Source organism: Mobula birostris, chromosome 11 (genome assembly GCF_030028105.1).
Source record: "Mobula birostris isolate sMobBir1 chromosome 11, sMobBir1.hap1, whole genome shotgun sequence".
Lineage (NCBI taxonomy): Eukaryota > Metazoa > Chordata > Chondrichthyes > Myliobatiformes > Myliobatidae > Mobula > Mobula birostris.
Window position 1 is genome coordinate 52,180,011 of NC_092380.1, and position 5,205 is coordinate 52,185,215.

The 5,205-nt window shown below is 39.8% G+C and overlaps 2 pseudogenes; both read right to left on the reverse strand.

Annotated features, from left to right (window-relative positions):
* Positions 1 to 1,723: 1,723 nt before the first annotated feature.
* LOC140204669 (NADH-ubiquinone oxidoreductase chain 5-like) lies at positions 1,724 to 2,800 on the reverse strand (annotated as a pseudogene).
* Positions 2,801 to 2,991: 191 nt separating this feature from the next.
* Positions 2,992 to 4,172, reverse strand: LOC140204670 (NADH-ubiquinone oxidoreductase chain 5-like; annotated as a pseudogene).
* Between the last annotated feature and the right edge of the window lie 1,033 nt (positions 4,173 to 5,205).

Below are 5,205 nucleotides of genomic sequence, written 5' to 3' on the forward strand. Positions count from 1 at the left end.
ACGGTTTACAAGACCAATGCCTTAAATAACCGGGCTATCAGAACATTAGTTTTTAAAGGTTTAATATTTTATTCTCCTGTGAACTGGTGATAGGAAAAAGGATGAGGAAGAAGGAAATATAGGTGAATGAGGTGATTTGGCCGATGATAATGAAAGATTGTTCAACTGGTTGGCCTCCAATTCATGTTAGGATAATAGTGTTGGCTACTAAGAGTCAGAAGAGGAGTTGTGTAACTAGGCAGAAGGTTAAGTTACGTTGATTGGAGGGGTGGAGGACTGGTACGAGAAGGAGAATTACAAACTTTGTAGAATAGAAAAGGCGAGGGCTAGGATGACTCCTAGTTTATTTGAGCTGGAGCATAGAATGACATTGGAGAATAAAAAGTACCATTCTGGTTTAATATGAGGGGCTGTAACAAAAGGGTTTGCTGGGATAAAGAAGCAGTGTTTGGGTTATGGTTAGAGATAACGGGTGCTTCAGAATGGGAGCCATTCTATTGGGGGAGTGGGGATTTTTTTTTGCATGCCTGACACCAGTGTTGGCTTTGGTCTTTGTTTGGCAGGAGAAGAAGAGAGTAGATGCTGGAGAGAACCGGTTGTAGGATTCGACCCAGTGGGGGCCGTGATTCGATGGAGTAAGGAGGAGCGGGAGGTTACTGAGGATCAGTGAATATGACTTTTGGAAGTTGAGTACCAATTTGTGCAAATTGACTGTTTAATTATAATGGGCCTTTTTTGTTTTTTTCCTTTCTTTTCTTTACTAAAACTTAGTTAATATTCATAAATATACTTCATTTCATTATATGCTGTGTGCGGTCTGTTACTTCCTGGCAACAATTTGTAACAGGGCAGCAAATCACACAGCACTCACACAAACTGGGGACTGGGTGGAGGAGACATCCCAATCTCACGGTATATTCTCTAGATGTTCATGGCCCGAAAACAGTGGGTCTTCCGGTGCAGAGTTGGGAGACTGCCAGCGGGGGCTGTGATCCTTTTCCAGAGATGTCTGAGGAGACAGGGCCTATAAGGATTTAGATGAAGAAGAGAAATTGTCTTTAAACTCACGAGAGAGCACAGGCTATCAACTTTTTGCTGTAGCAGGCAATTTCTTTTTTACGAGGTCGAGTTGCTAGCTCGATGCTCAACCCAGCACGGATGGAAAGCGTGCCAGGGGAATTGGCTGGATTCGAACTCGGGAGCCATTAGGGGTTCTTGTAGTTGAATAACAGCAATAGTCTTTCAGATTAAAGGTCTTATTTAAAGTCTAGGTATGAATAATGACATATGTAATGTTAGTTTTAATAGTTGGCTTGATTTAGTAGCTGTGGCATCAAATCCTTCCCCTTATTTTGCTGCTTTAGGATTCATAGTTTCTGCTGGGGTAGGTTGTGGGTTATTAGTTGGATCTGGTAGTTCTTTTTCTATCTTTAATTGTGTTAATTTGTTTAGGTGGAATGATGGTAGCAGTCGCTTATACAGCAACGCTTGCTGCTGAAGCTTATCTGAGTCGTGGGGAGATTGGTCTGTAATAGTTTATGTAATTATGTATTTTGGCGGTCTTATCTGAGTTGATATGAGTTTTGTGGGTACTTGAGGTTGGGGGGTTGACTGGGGAATGAAGAGTCTGTAGAAATGAATTGAATTCATGGGGACTTCAATGGTGTACTGTTGTTATACTCTTGAGGAGGGAGGATATTAATTTTGGGTGGTTACCTACTGTTTAAAGGAATATAACGGTTGCAAGGGTAAGGGTGAGGAGAAAGATGAGTATGTATGTTTTGATGAAACCTTGTTGGGGAAAGTTGATAATTTAATTATGAATGCCTGTTGAATAATCGGGCTTTTTGGTCCAATATATTTCATTTGAGTTGAGAAGGTTTGGGCTCAGGATAGGTTAAGTTTGGAGAAGGTTGATGGAGAATTGTTGAGAAGTAGCCTAGTATATTAGAAAAATTGCGGGTTGATAAATTTGGGTAAATTTTAAGTTGAGATGAGGTAAAGTTGATTATTTCTAGGGCTATTATTAAACCAGCAATTCTCACTAGGATGGCAGAGTGTTTTAGGAGTGGAGGTATTGTTATGACTTGTGTTTTTGTGGTTATTATGTTAGAGGTAATGATGAGGCTGGCTAGGATACTTCTGTAGGCAAGGTGTTTAATTAGGTTAATAAGCACGGAGTTATTTTAATTAATTAATCATAGAAAGTTTATTAATCAGAAAGATTTTAGGCATAAATTGTAAATGGTGATGAAGGATGTGACTAGAAGAGTTAAGGATAGAGCACAGGCGTTAAGTTAAGATGTGTTTATTGCTTCAATAATAGTGTCTTTTGAGAAAAGTCCTGATAAGGAGGATGTGCCAGTTAGGGCTAAGCTACCAATTGTCAGAGATGAGGAGAAGTTTATGTATGCCTCCCATTTCTCATTGTTAAGGCGATGAATAAAGAGAATTCCAAGGCATTCAGTACATATATCAAGAGGAAGGGGATAACTGGGGAGAGGTAGGATCAGTCAAGGATAAAAGGGTGAACACTTGCATGGATGCAGAGAATGTGAATGAACATTCAAGTTGGTGTGGTCTTTCATTGATTCTATTATCAATATTATTCTTTTATGGATTTTTTGAGTATGCCCACGAGAAAATGAATTGCAGGTTGTATATGATGTCATATATGCACTTCGATAATAGATTTACTTTGAACTTTGGATGAAGACCTTAATGAGTACTTTACATCAGTTTTTATCAAAGAGAAGGACTTGGAGATAGGGAACTCAGAAACGAAAATATTGACTTGCATTTGGAGGTAAGGACGAGGTAGTGTTGGGTCAGTTAAAGAGATTTAATGTGGATATCCGCAGGGCCTGATGGGATATACCCCAGGTTATTGAGAGAGGCAAGGAAAGAGATTGCTGAACCCTTGACCAATATATGTGTGTCCGCTCTAGCCATAGGCAAAGTCACAAGGACTGGTGAGTTGCTAATTTTCCATTATTCAAGAAGGGAATGAGGGATAATCCTGGAAATCATAGACTGGAGAGGGAAATTACTGGAGAGATTTCTAGGATTTTTGATGTCATTTTCGGTCAGTGCACAAGTGGCCGTAAATAGAATGGTTAAGGCTCCTAAACACAGGCAGGCTGGCAAAATTAGCTGACTGTCTTGAATAAGGGGGTGAAGGCAGATAAGTTAAAAAAACATCCCTGCTACCGCTATTGTGCTTGAGTGAAGTCAGACAGAGACTGCTGTAGAGCCTTCTTTGGCTGCTGGAAGTCATGGGTTCAGACCAAATTGAGCAGATTTTCCAGCAGCTGCGAATACTAAACCTGAAGCGGGCAGGGTTAAGTTTGTTTCTATAGATAGGAAGAAGAGGTGTTGAACTTCTCATGAGTTAATGGCTAGTCATGCTATACTTACAATAAAGCCAACATCTCTGATGCGGTTGTAAATAATGACTTGAAGAGTGGCTGTGGTTGCATCAGTTCAGCTGAATCATCAACCAATGAGGAGAAATGATATAATGCCATGCCTTCTCAGCCAACAAAATGTTGGATTAGGTTATTGTCTGTGATGACAACAATTATTGTGATTAAGAATAGGCGTAAATATTTAAAGAATTTATTGAGATTAGGGTCTGAGTTTATGTACCTTAGGGCAAATTCAAAGATAGACTATGTGATGTAGAAGGCTACAGGGGTGAAGATAATAGGAGTTGAATTTAAAGCTAACACTGTTATCAAAGGTTCCAGTGTTAATTCAATTTCAATTGGTCATGATAGATTCTAAACCCTGATCTAGGAAAATTCAGAGTAGGGTCAAGGGGTACAGGAGAATTAAGTTGAGGGAAATGATGTATTGAAGGTTAAAGAGTTCATAGCTTTAGTTTGGAGTTGCACCAATAGATGGAGCTGAACTAAGACCAACAGATATCTATTATCTTTCTGCAGCTTCAAGTGAGCCATGGATTTGAACCATGGATAGGAGAAACTAGCAGCTTTCCTTGTCCCAGACCTCTCTTGGGTAATTAAAAAGGGTTTAACTTTTATTTTTAGAACCATAATCTAATGATTTTTTTAGACTATAATTACAGGATGTTCAGCCCGGGATAATTCTGATTTGGAGATTTGTAGGAGTGTTGGGATTAGGTGGAGATACTGTATACCAGTATGCATTCTCGTGTGTGAGAAGGGTCTATGAGGATAAGGTGATGAGGTACAGGCCCCCATTGTGTTATAATACACATACAAGAAGTAGGAGGTGGTTGGTAAAACCCCCAAATCAGTTCAATGAGATCATTTGAATAGGGAGGTGATGATAAGGAGTTCCCTTATTATGAGGTTAGGGGAGGGGGGTGAAGCTGGATTTGCTAAATTAGCTAGAAATCATGAAGTTCCTATTAATAGGAGAATAACTTGTATACCTTGAGTAAGGAGTGGTGTTTGGCCATGTTCGTTCGTAATTGGTGTTAGCTAAACAGAAGAGGATAGATGAAATGAGGCTGTGGGCAATTACTAGGCCGGTTGCTTCTGTGAAGCTTCATGATGTTTGAATGAGAATGGCTGCTGCTACCAGCCCACGTGACTTACAGATGAGTAGGCAATTAGAGATTTTAGGTCTGTTTGTTGTAAGCAGTTGCAGCTGGTTATAATAATCCTCCAAAGGGCTAAGATCAGAAATGGGCAAGGTGTCTCTTTTGTGAGAGGGTTAAGTACAGTGACAATTCGTATCATTCCGTAGCCTCCTAGTTTTAGTAAAATTGCAGCTAGAGTTATGGAACTGACAATGGGAGCTTCAACGTGGGTTTAGGTAGTCATAGATAAGCTCTGTAAAGTGGCATTTTTACCAAAATTTACTTGCTCATAAGTTGGTGTTTAGGAGTTGGAGGAATTATAAAGTTAATATTGAGAGTGAACCAAGATCATTTTGAAGGACGAGGAGAGCAACTCGAAGGGGCACAAAGTGTATGAGGGTATAAAATAGGAAATACGTCCCTGCGTTTAGGCATTCAGTTTGGTTACCTCAGCGGATAATAATGATAAATGTCGGGATTAAAGTTCTTCAAATATAATGTGGAATGGAGTTATTTATCTGGCGCTAAAAGCTAAGATTAAGAGTAGTTGTAAGGTGATGAGGAGATTGATGTAAATACGGTGTCGGGTGCAGGGTGCATCAGTGAGGTGGGTTTGGCTGGCAAGTGATATCAGT